Source organism: Rhinopithecus bieti, unplaced genomic scaffold, assembly GCF_001698545.2.
Source record: "Rhinopithecus bieti isolate Rb0 unplaced genomic scaffold, ASM169854v2 scaffold_38761, whole genome shotgun sequence".
Classification (NCBI taxonomy): Eukaryota; Metazoa; Chordata; class Mammalia; order Primates; family Cercopithecidae; genus Rhinopithecus; species Rhinopithecus bieti.
The window spans coordinates 1,332,248-1,343,857 of NW_016816177.1; positions in this window are offsets into that span (position 1 = coordinate 1,332,248).

The window sequence follows — 11,610 nt, forward strand, 5'->3', positions numbered from 1 at the left end:
ACAGGAAGCAAAAATGTTGCCAGTGGCTCACTAGGGATGATGGTGAGTGGTGTATTCCCATTTCCACTGCCTGATTCCTGGACCAGTGAGTCCTGGCTATGGGGTAAACACACCATCGATTGCAGGCTGATTCAGAGTGTATAGTTTATGTCCTGGAGCCAAATCTCCCTGGGCATGGATGGGAACTTCCCAGAAGAGCTGTGGGGAGCTGGTTATTTGACACATCGAGCAGCGTGTTTAGCTTCACAGTGATGTGCCTGAGTAAGTCCCTTACCTCTGTTTGGTGCTGTCCATAGGCCCCCTTGTCAGCTGAAAGGTGGTGAGAATACATGCATAGAAATACACAGCTTCTCTGTAATCCCAGCACTTTGTGAGGCTGAGGCAGGTGGATCACGAGGTCAGGAGTTCGAGACCAGCCTGGCCAACATGATGAAACTGTGTCTCTACCAAAAATATAAAAAGTTAGCTGAGTGTGGTGGCACACACCTGTAATCCTAGCTACTCAGGAGACTGAGCAGGATAATTGCTTGAACCTGGGAGGCAGAGGTTGCAGTGAGCCTAGATCACACTGCTACACTTCAGCCTGGGCAACAGAGCGAGACCCTGTCTCACAAAAAAAAAAAAAAAAAAAAAAAAAAAAACATAGCTTCTTACCACTCAAGAAGGACCGCCAGTCACTCCTCTTGACATTCCTCAAAATTTCTTTTGGATGTGTCAAGAAAGTGGCTCACCTTTGGCTTTGCTTCATGTCTGGAAATCAAGAAAAGCTGTGAGGCAGCCCTGCAGTGGGATCTGCTCAAAACTGCCAATAACGCTACACCTGGGAAGGTGCTAGAAAGCTGGGCTGGGACTGCGGTGGAGCTCAGGGCAGGTGTTGATGGGATCCCTGCTCTCAGTCCATTGCAGATTTTAAAAAAATAACTGTCCTCACCTGGAAAGCAGAGGCTGGATTAGATCTGAGATTCTTTTTTCACCTCTTTGGACCCTACGTTCTGTAAGGGAGGCCCCTCCACACCACATTGATTCAGTAGTGCCTAAATTCATTACTTGGTTTTCACATCTCCCTTAATCAAAGCCTGGACTAGCAAGCTCCAGTTGGGGAACCTGAGCACTCCTGTCACCTGGAATACCTCTGGGTAATGTGTGACAAGTCCTTCAGTTCCCAGCAGCCCAAGGACTCCAGGTTGGGGGCTAGCAGACCCGGGTGAAGGCTCCCTTCCAGCTAAAGCATGCTACATCCCACCTTCGGGAACCAAAGACTCCAGGATGACCGCATTTCAATATCAAACTAACAGAAACAAGTCCACACCAAGCTGACTTTAGCAAGGGGAGTTAGAGAAACTCATTCCAATGCCCTCTGCTGGACAACACTATGACCTCAAAGATTAGAAATGGGTTCCCTGAATAGAGCAGTCATCTGCCAATCACTTATTTTGAATATAAATCACTTAAGACATTATTTCTGTACCTGTTGAGACACGATTCCCAATAGTGCATGCAGTTGGTGCCTCTTCTGCTTTCATAAAAATAGGCATAACATAGGAGATAGCCTGTCCCTTTCCTGCCAGGTGGAGGACCACGACCAGCTCTTGCCCAGGTGTCGGCTGCCATCTAGTGGGTACTCAAGGAGTAGCACTGAGGGGCTGTGCGGTCCAACTCTCTTGATGTCTGGCCCCAGGTGGACCCACCCAGTGTGGAGGGGAACCCTGCAAACTGCCTTCTTCCTGCCCTGGAGAGCAGCCCTCTGGCCAGGCCTTCCCACCCTATGCCAGGGACATGGCCCCATGGCCACCCCCCACTTCTTGTCCTTTCCCTTCTTTTTCCTTCCCTCTGTCCTCCTGGTAATGTTTGCCTTTTAAAATTGGCAAGCCAGTTTGAATTCCCAAACCAAGGAAATGAACCCCCTAGACTGAGAAAGTGCAGCAGCAGTGGGCAGTATTTGCCACTACTGCTTACTTGAGGTACTATCCTGAGGATGGTCTTCCTGTATGTAAACCCCAGCCCTGTGGGGGTCTACACGGTGAAATCCCAGAGCACAGGGTCCCTGGTCTTATCTTGGGGTTTCAGGAATAAGCACTCATCAGGATTGAGATTCATGCCCTGGCCCAGGAGCTCTGGATGGAAGGCTGCCTTGGGTCACAGCAGTCGCTGGTCATTATAACAGGGTGCTTAAGGCTGGGCACTGGGCTGGAACACAGTGGCTTTGGAGGGGCCCACAGTGTGGGCCACACGGGTGTTTCCCTGACCTAGTAGTGAACCAGCAACCATCCCCACGCCCAACAGACCCAGAGTCTGTGCTGCAGATGTTGCTGAATACCTGTGACCTGGGCTGGTGGCCAGTGGGACAGCCCTGGAGTGGGAGACGTGGTGCCACGCTGGGCTTCCCTCAGCTTCAGGCTCTGGTCACACTTTGGGGACAGCATCTCCTTGGCTCCTCTTCACAGCACCAGGCGACGTGGGTGGAGTGGGACTTAGTGAGGCAGCTCCATCTGTGGGGCTTGTGTGGTGAGGGCAGCTGTGGGATTAGAGCTGCCCACCTGGGGGTGCTCTGGCCTTGCAGGGTTAGAGGGCAAAGCCAGAACAAGCCAGCTGTACCTGCCCTGATCTTTATACCAGTCTGTCTGGGCAAACCCACACAGACAGGCCTGACACCCAGGGAGCAGAAGCTGGTTGGGACGTGGCCCTGGGCAGATATGACCCTCATTCTGTCACTGATTTTTGAGTGGGGACTTTGAGGAACACCCACCTGTGCCTTTCACCTGCCCACTCCCCAGGAACGGTCTCACGGTGGGCGTCGGGTGTCATTTTCACAGGGACCACCAGGTTTTTTAGCAGACAGCAGGGCAGTCTCAGAGGCCAGCATTGCCCATCTGGCCTCCCCGGGTCCCAGCACAGCTCCATGCCTCCACGCGGGCAGCTTCGTGGGTCCTGTCCCTGAAAAGCCCACGGAGTCTGCATGGGGTGGGGCAGTCCCCGAGCAGGGAGAAGGAGGAATTTGGCTTCTAGGAGAGATGCCCCACTCCCATCCAGGTGACTTCTGGACACCTGCCCCAGCCCCTCAGCTTCAGGCTCTGGTCAGACTTCTTCTGGTGAGATATTAAACCACCTTGCAGCATCACATCACAGGCTGGACCTCCTGCCAGAGGCCGGGGTTGACAGGGGTGCTTCTGCTGGAGATGGGGCTCTATATATTTGAGAATAAGTGAGGCATTTTGGCCACAGGCCGTTGAGCCGCAGTCTCTCTCCTGCAGCTTCCTGAGTGGTGGCATATTCACATGTGTCTATTCCTACAAATGGCTCCAGACTGGAGGAGGTACAGGCCCCACAGAACTGGAGTGCTTACCACCTGAACCCCTGGGAGTGTCTGCCTCCCAAAGGCCCTGGGTTTCAAACCAGCTGCTCATTTGACTTGCCCAGGAGACTTTAGACAAAGTCAGCTGCCAGGCCACAGCCCAGAACCAGGAGCCAGCCTCATGGACCTTCATAGGTGAATCCCTAGTGCCTGTACTCAGGTGGGGCCCCGCCTGTATCCCTTGAGAGCTGTGAGAAATGCAGCCCCCCAGTTTCCACTGTTGCAGGACCTTTCCTTTGTTGCGGGAAGTCAGGGACCCTGAATAGGTCCTGGACCATGACTTGAATAGGTCAGGGACCAGCTGAAGCTGCGGCAGAAGAACATAAATTGTGAAGATTTCATGGACAGTTATCAGTTCCCCAAATTAATACTTTTATAATTTTTTTTTTTTGACGGACTCTGGCTCTGTTGCCCAGGCTGGAGTGCAGTGGCCGGATCTCAGCTCACTGCAAGCTCCGCCTCCCGGGTTCACGCCATTCTCCTGCCTCAGCCTCCCGAGTAGCTGGGACTACAGGTACCCGCCACCTCGCCCAGCTAGTTTTTTGTATTTTTTAGTGGAGACGGGGTTTCACCATGATTAGCCAGGATTGGTCGATTCTGACCTCTGATCCTCCCAGCTTGGCTCCAATCAGTGTGGGATTACAGGGTTGCCACCGCACCAGGCTAACTTTTATAATTTCTTTACGCCTGTCTTTCACTGCAATCTCTGAACATAAATTGTGAAGATTTCATGGACACCTATCACTTCCCCAATCAATACCCTTGTGATTTCCTACGCCTGTCTTTAATCTCTTAATCCCGTCATCTTCTTTGTAAGCTGAGGATATGTGTCACCTCAGGACCCTGTGATGACTGCGTCAACTGCACAAATTGTTTGTAGAACATGTGTGTTTGAACAATATGAAATCTGGGCATCTTGAAAAAAGAGCAGGATAACCACAATGTTCAGAGAACACCAGAGATAAGACTTCTGGCCGCCAGTGAGCCCGACAGAACAGAGCCATATTTCTCCTCTTTCAAAAGCAAATAGGAGAAATATCGCTGAATTCTTTTTCTCAGCAAGGAACATCCCTGAGAAAGAGAATGAGCGCCTGAGGGTAGGCCTATGAATGGCCCCCTTGGAAGCGTGCAGTCTTTTATGGTCAAAGCCAAAGGGATGAAACAAGCCCCGGTCCCCAGTAGCGCTCCCAGGCTTATTAGGATGAGGAAATTCTCGCCTAATAAATTTTGGTCAGACAGGTTGTCTGCTCTCAAACCCTGTTTCCTGATAAGATGTTATCAATGACAATGCATGCCCGAAACTTCATTAGCAATTTTAATTCCGCCCCATCCTGTGGTCCTGTGATCTCACCCTGCCTCCACTTGCTTTGTGATATTTTATTACCTTGTGAAGTACGTGATCTCTGTGACCCACACCCTTATTCGTGCACTCCCTCCCTTTTGAAAATTACTAATAAAATTTGCTGGTTTTATGGCTTGGGGAACATCATGGATCCTGCCGACACGTGATGTCTCCCCCGGACACCCAGCTTTAAATTTCTCTCTCTTGTGCTCTTTCCCTTTGTTTCTCAAACCAGCTGAGACACCTAGGAAATAGAAAAGAACCCACGTTAACTATCGGGAGCGGGTTCGCCTGATATTCCTTAGTTCAGCTAAAGATGGAGTTCTTGTCTGTCCCATTGCCATGAAAATTTAGGCTAGCAGGTAGTTGGAGAGGGTGAGTAAAGCAGGGTTTTCCTGGCTAAAAAAGAAGAAAAGGGGGAAACAGGGACTCTTGCAAGGCCAGAGTCCCTGCTAGAGGGTTTCCTGCTGCCATTCAAATCCCAGATTCTGCACATGAAGAGGAAGGGCCAGGCTCCTCCCTGCTGCAAACATCGTGAACTTCCTGAGGCTCCACCTCAGTGGGCAGGTTGGGTGGAGTTTCTTGAGGGAGCCCCTCCCGACTGGCTGACTCATTATGATCCACTGAGGCAGAATTTGCTTTTCAATAAGATTCCAATAATCGTCAGGTGCAGGGAGGTATGAACTGTGAACCCTGGAGTCCCTCAACCCCTTTCCAGAGTTTCCCTGGGTACTTGCCTCGGGGGCCCGGGGAGGTGGGGGCACGGCTAGCATGGTAGGGCAGCCGACCTGGGGCTTCCTGTCGATACCTGGATTCACTTCCTGGTAGTGGGCACTGGGCGGCTTAAGCTACAGAAGTTGATTGTCTCACAGTTTGGAATCTGGGAGTTTCTTCTGAGGCCTCTGTCCTTGGCCTGCAGATGGTGCCTTCATGTCTCCCTGTGTGCATGCCTGTGCAGGTTCCCCATCTTCTAAGGACACAGAGTCCTACTAAATCAGAGGCCACCTTTATGGCCTTGTTTTAACTTGATCGAAGATAAGTTATAGGTCTGCAAAGACCTTATTTCCAAATAAGAACACATCCACAGGTACTGGGGTTAGGACTTCAACATCTTTCCACTTTATCCAGAATGACTCAGGGTGGGCGGGCCTGATGTGCAGAGGCGACCCGAGGCCGAAGACAATGAAGCCAGCTCCCTGGAAGGCCCCAGCCTCATTCCAGCTGCCCCCTGGGTCTTCAGAAGGCATCTTCACCAACTTGCTGCACAGCCCCAGGGTCCAGCTCTGAGGGAACCAACTACACTCAGTCACCTAGAATCCTCTCTGAGCTAGGAGTGAGGCCTTGATCTGGGTCCACTGGGGGCGTGCCATTCACAAGCACTTGAGATAAAGCAGTGCACAGAAGGACAGGGTCCATCCACGCAGTGTTATGAGCTGAATTACGTCTGCCCCACTCCCTGCCAAAATCATATGTTACAGTCCCAACTCCCAGAATCTCAGAATGTGACCTTTGCTGATGTAATTCACTAAGATAAGGTCATACACGAGTAGGGTGGGACAGAGGGAGGACTGCGTAAGGACACAGGAGAAAGGCCTTTGCAAGTCAAGAAGCAAGGCCTCAGAAGGAATCAATCCTGCCACTACTTTGATAGCAGACTTCCAGCCTCCAGAGCTGAGACCATGAATGTCTGCTGTTTGCACTGTTTGTCTTGGCAGCCCTATCAGACTACTATTGGCAGAAAGGCTGACAGGGAGGGCTGGGTGTCACTGGATTGAGGGGATGCTGGAGACTGGGGACCAGCATGCAAAATTGAAGCTTGGCCTGATCACCGCATCCAGCTCTATGGAGGTGCAGCAGACACAATCTGAAGAATCAATTTGGGGAAGGCCCATGAGATATGAGCACAGAGCGGCCAGGCTGGGCCTTGTTCTCCATACAGACTTCAGGGCAGGTGGCCCTGCATGTCTCTGCCCAGCAGTGTCTCTGTCCTCAAGAACAGCAAGCCTGTTGAGCCACAGGTGAGGCCCAGGGATGCCCAGCAATGGGGGTTCTGCTTTAGCAGGTAGGAGGGGAGTGGTGGGGCACATTTTGACCCCTTGGTTCTATCCACAGGTGATAAGGCCTGGGGAAAAAGAGGATGGGAAATGTATGGGGCCCACAGGAGGCCTTCTGGGAGCATGCAGCTGATGATGAACCAGTGGGGCTGAGCGCCAGGGGTCCCAGCCCGGGGTTGCAGAAGGAAGGACTAAGGATTCAGACGGAACTGTTGCTGGGCTTTTCAGAGCATGTCCCTGGCAAGAAAGCATGTGACTACTTTCCTGGTTTTGGTCACTCCACATCTGCTGCTTTTCCACCTCCACCCACGCACAACCTCCTCTATCTCTCCCCACCCCCCTTTTTCTGTCTCTGCCTTCTCATCTCCCTCCCTCCTTCCCTTCCTCCCTCCTTCCCTTTTCCTCTCTCACTCACTGTCTCCTAACACTCCTGTTCTCACCATCATATTTGCCGTGGGCATAGGTGGATTCACCAGAAAGCTAATGCAATATAATTCACTTCAAGACCCTGAGTTTGCATGGGCTCCTACCAAGATCCTGGAAAAGGACCCAGCAATAAGTCACTTTTTAAAACAAAATTTCCAAAAGTAAGAAATTTTATCTGCAATCTGCTAAGACTGCCTTTTCCCTTTCCATGTTCCTTGCTGTAGCATTGGAATAGCCTCAGGCACTTTTTTTTTTTTTGAGACAGGGACTTGCTCTGTCACCCATGTTGCAGTGCAGTGGTGTGATCATGGCTCACTACTCAACCTCCTGGGCTCAAGTGATCCTCCCATCTCAGCCTTCTGAGTGGCTGAGACTACAGGCATGCACCACCACATGCTGCCAATTTTGTAGTTTTGTAGAGATGGGGTTTTGCCATGTTGTCCAGGCTGGTCTCAAACTCCTGGGTTCAAGCAATTCACCTGCCTTAGCCTCTCAAAGTGCTGGGATTACAGGTGTGAGCTGTGGTGCCTGGCCAGCCTTGGTCAGTTTTAACGTTTAAGGAAAAGACAGCTGAGTTAGAGGACATGCAGTGTGAGCTCTGTAGGCTGTGGGTTATAGTCACTTGATGTGGGGTTACGTTGTTGTCAACCATGCAGTGTAGCCAAGGCCACCATCCACTTAGGCATAGACTTGATACCATGTAGCATACTCAGTTACACACACCATACTTTTCCTTTTCTTTTTCAACAGGAGTCATGTAGAATCATGTAGAATCGAATTTACCAGCATTCCTGTATTGTTGAGCCCAAGCCTGTAGCTGTCTTATACTCAGTGACAGAGTGGGGAGTTATATCTCTCAACTATTGGACCAAGTCTTAACTCCATGATACAGCTTGGCTGGAGCCAGTTACGGTCGCTCCTAATAAAATGATCTTCAAAATTCTCTTTCCTAAAGAGGGCTCAAAAAATCAAGTGAGTGGTGGGCAAGGGGAGAGAGAGCATTAGGACAAATACATAATGCATGCAGGGCTTAAAACCTAGATGATGGGTTGATAGGTGCAGCAAACCACCATGGCACATGTATCCCTATGTAACAAACCTGCACAATCTGCACATGTATTCCAGAACTTAAAGTAAAATTAAAAAAAAAAAAATCAAGTAAGCATCAGACCTCAGAATTGTAAGCACATCAGGCTCCTGAAGCCTGAATCTGCCCTGATTTGGGTATAGCCATAAAGGAGATTTAGTTCTTCTGGTGAGTGAGGTATCATCCCAGGATAATAGCACCTCTGAAATGGGGCTGGTTGCAGCTCAGCACTAAAGATGCAAATCTCCAGGGAAATGTTGGGAAAGGAATCACTTTAGGCTGAAACTTCCTTGGGATTTGCTCAGTTTTGGGCATCTCTAAAGCTATCCGGGGATAGAGATGGTGATGTTAATGGTATTTGAGGCTAGATCTCCTGGGTTCTTCTCCAAGCAAGGCCTGGACTCCACAGGCCACCTGAGACTTTTTTGAGACGAACTGTCACTCTGTCGTAGCCCGGGCTGCAGTACAGCGGCGCAATCTCAGCTCACTGAAACCTTTGCCTCCTGGGTTCAAGTCATTTTCCTGCCTCAGCCTCCCAAGTAGCTGGGATTACAGGCACATGCCATGCCACCATACCCAGCTAATTTTTGTATTTTCAGTAGAGACGGGGTTTCACCATGTTGGCCAGGCTGGTCTCAAACTCCTGACCTCAAGTGATCTGCCTTCTTACAGAGAGTCACACTAGCCTGACCACAGCTTCCTGATGTCCAGCTCAGGCCTCACCCGACATCCAAGCCCTCTATTTGTGTGACTTTGCAGACAGAGGTGAAAGGATGTGGCCAGGCTCCCGGCTCTATTCCCAGATGTGCTGAGCTGACACTCTGGGCATGACATGGACCTCTCTATGCTACAGATTGTCTGTTGATTCCCGTTCTTCCACAGAAAATAGGACTAGAAGTCACAGAAAGGAGATGAGGTTTAACAGGAAAAACTACTGAGCTGGCTCTTCTATTAGCCAAAAGAATCAGAGACCCTGATCATGTAACCAGTTTGGAATTTATGGGGTATTCGGTGACCTAGCATTGAAAACTTCAGGCCAACACTACTCGGCCGAGAATGAAGAACCCCACCCTGCTGGAACTCAGGTCTGGGTCTGACCCTCACTTTCCTGTACCAGGGTCTCAAATGGTTCCACATCCCTAAGGTCCGAGCCCTGACAGGAGGGAGGAGTAGCAGTGATGGCCTCACTTCCTGGTACACTTTTTTTTTTTTTCTGAGATGGAGTCTCACTCTGTTGCCCCGGCTGGAGTGCAGTGGTGCGATCTCAGCTCACTGCAACCTCTGCCTCCTGGGTTCAAGCAATTCTCCCGCCTCAGCCTCCTGAGTAGCTATTACACATGTGTGCCACCAAGCCTGGCTATTTTTTGTATTTTAAGTAGACACAGGGTTTCACCATGTTGGCCAGGTTGGTCTCAAACTCCTGACCTGACGTGATCTGCCCACCTTGGCATCCCAAAGCGCTGAGATTACAGGTGTGAGCCACTGCACCCAGCCCCTGGTACACTTTTAAAGATTTTCAGTGCCTGGTCTCTAGTCCCAGTCCAGACCCATTACACCAGGCTCTCAGGGAACACAGCCTGGGCACCAGCACTGTTAAGGCTACAGCTGCTTTCAATGGGCACTTGGGCCTGAGAACCAGCGATATTCTAGGAAGAAATGGCAGAGTCTGCTGCTTCTTTTTGGTGCTGTCTACTAAGTCAGCAGTCAGCCTACTTACTGGCTTTTCCATTTGTAAAATGAGGAGTTAATAATAGCAACTATCTCTAAAACTGGTTGTTTTTAGACTTAAAATAGAAAATTTACCTGAAAAGGCTTTGTGAGCTATAAAATATTATGCAAATGCAACTTCTATTACAGTGTTCAGAAACAACATAGCATGCATCTATTCTATCACAGCAAGCATGCATCTATTCTATCACACACAAGCATTTGCATGTGTGAGCATCGCTCTGGGCATTCACATGTTGTGATGTTTTGATTGTAAAGTCATTTGCATGTTAGTGATGAGCTGCTGGAGAGCCTCCTTGAGCATGCTTTGATCCTTGGTACTCACCTGGGTACTCACTCTCCAAAGACTGAGAATGGGGAGACAGGGAGACAGTGACAGCCAGATTCTAATGTCACTGTCAAACGATGTGGATGAATAGTCTAACTGGTTTTTCTCCTACAGAAACCTGCTCTGGCTTTAAGAAGGCATCTCCAAGAACTGCCAGTGGCCTGAAACATCAGCCGAAACCTGGGAAGGGTCCCTGCCCCACCAGCTGTACCAGGAGCCTGGCAGGGCATGGCTTTGAGCCACACTGGGCCCTGGCAGCTGCTGACACTGCTGAGTGCCAGGAGTCATTGGGCTGGTGCCCCTCCTTCAGACCACGCAGCAGACCACTGAGAAACAAGAGAGATGGAGTCTGTCTCCAGGCTCAAAGCCCGCTTCCCGCTTGGCTGCTTTCTCAGTTCAAGCTACAGCAGGGCAGACGCTGTCTGAAGGAGAGCAGGCAGTCCTGGCAAGGCCAAGTTCCATGAGAAAGCACCCATGGAGGCCGGGCGCGGTGGTTCAAGCCTGTAATCCCAGCACTTTGGGAGGCCGAGACGGGCGGATCACGAGGTCAGGAGATCGAGACCATCCTGGCTAACACGGTGAAACCCCGTCTCTACTAAAAATACAAAAACTAGCTGGGCGAGGTGGCGGGCGCCTGTAGTCCCAGCTACTCGGGAGGCTGAGGCAGGAGAATGGCATAAACCCGGGAGGCGGAGCTTGCAGTGAGCTGAGATCTGGCCACTGCACTCCAGTCCGGGCGACAGAGCGAGACTCCGCCTCAAAAAAAAAAAAAGAAAGCACCCATGGGTGTGAAGTGGGTGCTGCTCAGTGCTCTCCCACCCTGTGCATGCCCCAGAGGGGCAGGGGCAGGGGTCCTCCTTTGGGTTGCGCAGGAAAGGCAGGCCTTGCACTGTGAGTGGAGGCGCTTGGCTCTCATGAAGGCTTAGGGAAAAGTGTACTGGCCTGTTTTGGGCTTCAGGGACCTAAGTAATGGCCTCTCCATTGTTTTATTTTTACTGTGGCAATGGTGGCATCTATCATAGAGCCAATTGCAGGTGGTCTGAGATGGGAATGGTGGTGCCATGTCCAAATCTGCCAGGGAAGGGCTAACTGCCATGGATGCCAGCAAGATGGAAAACCGGTTCTGCACACCGTGACCCAAAAGGGGGAAAACGATGCCCAAGCTGGTTAATAATAAAAGGTCATTTTCACGTTGAGAGCATAAGATCTGAAAAATGAAAGGACAAAGACGTCTGCTTAACAGAGATGCACACACACACACACACACACACACAGGTACACGTACACACACCA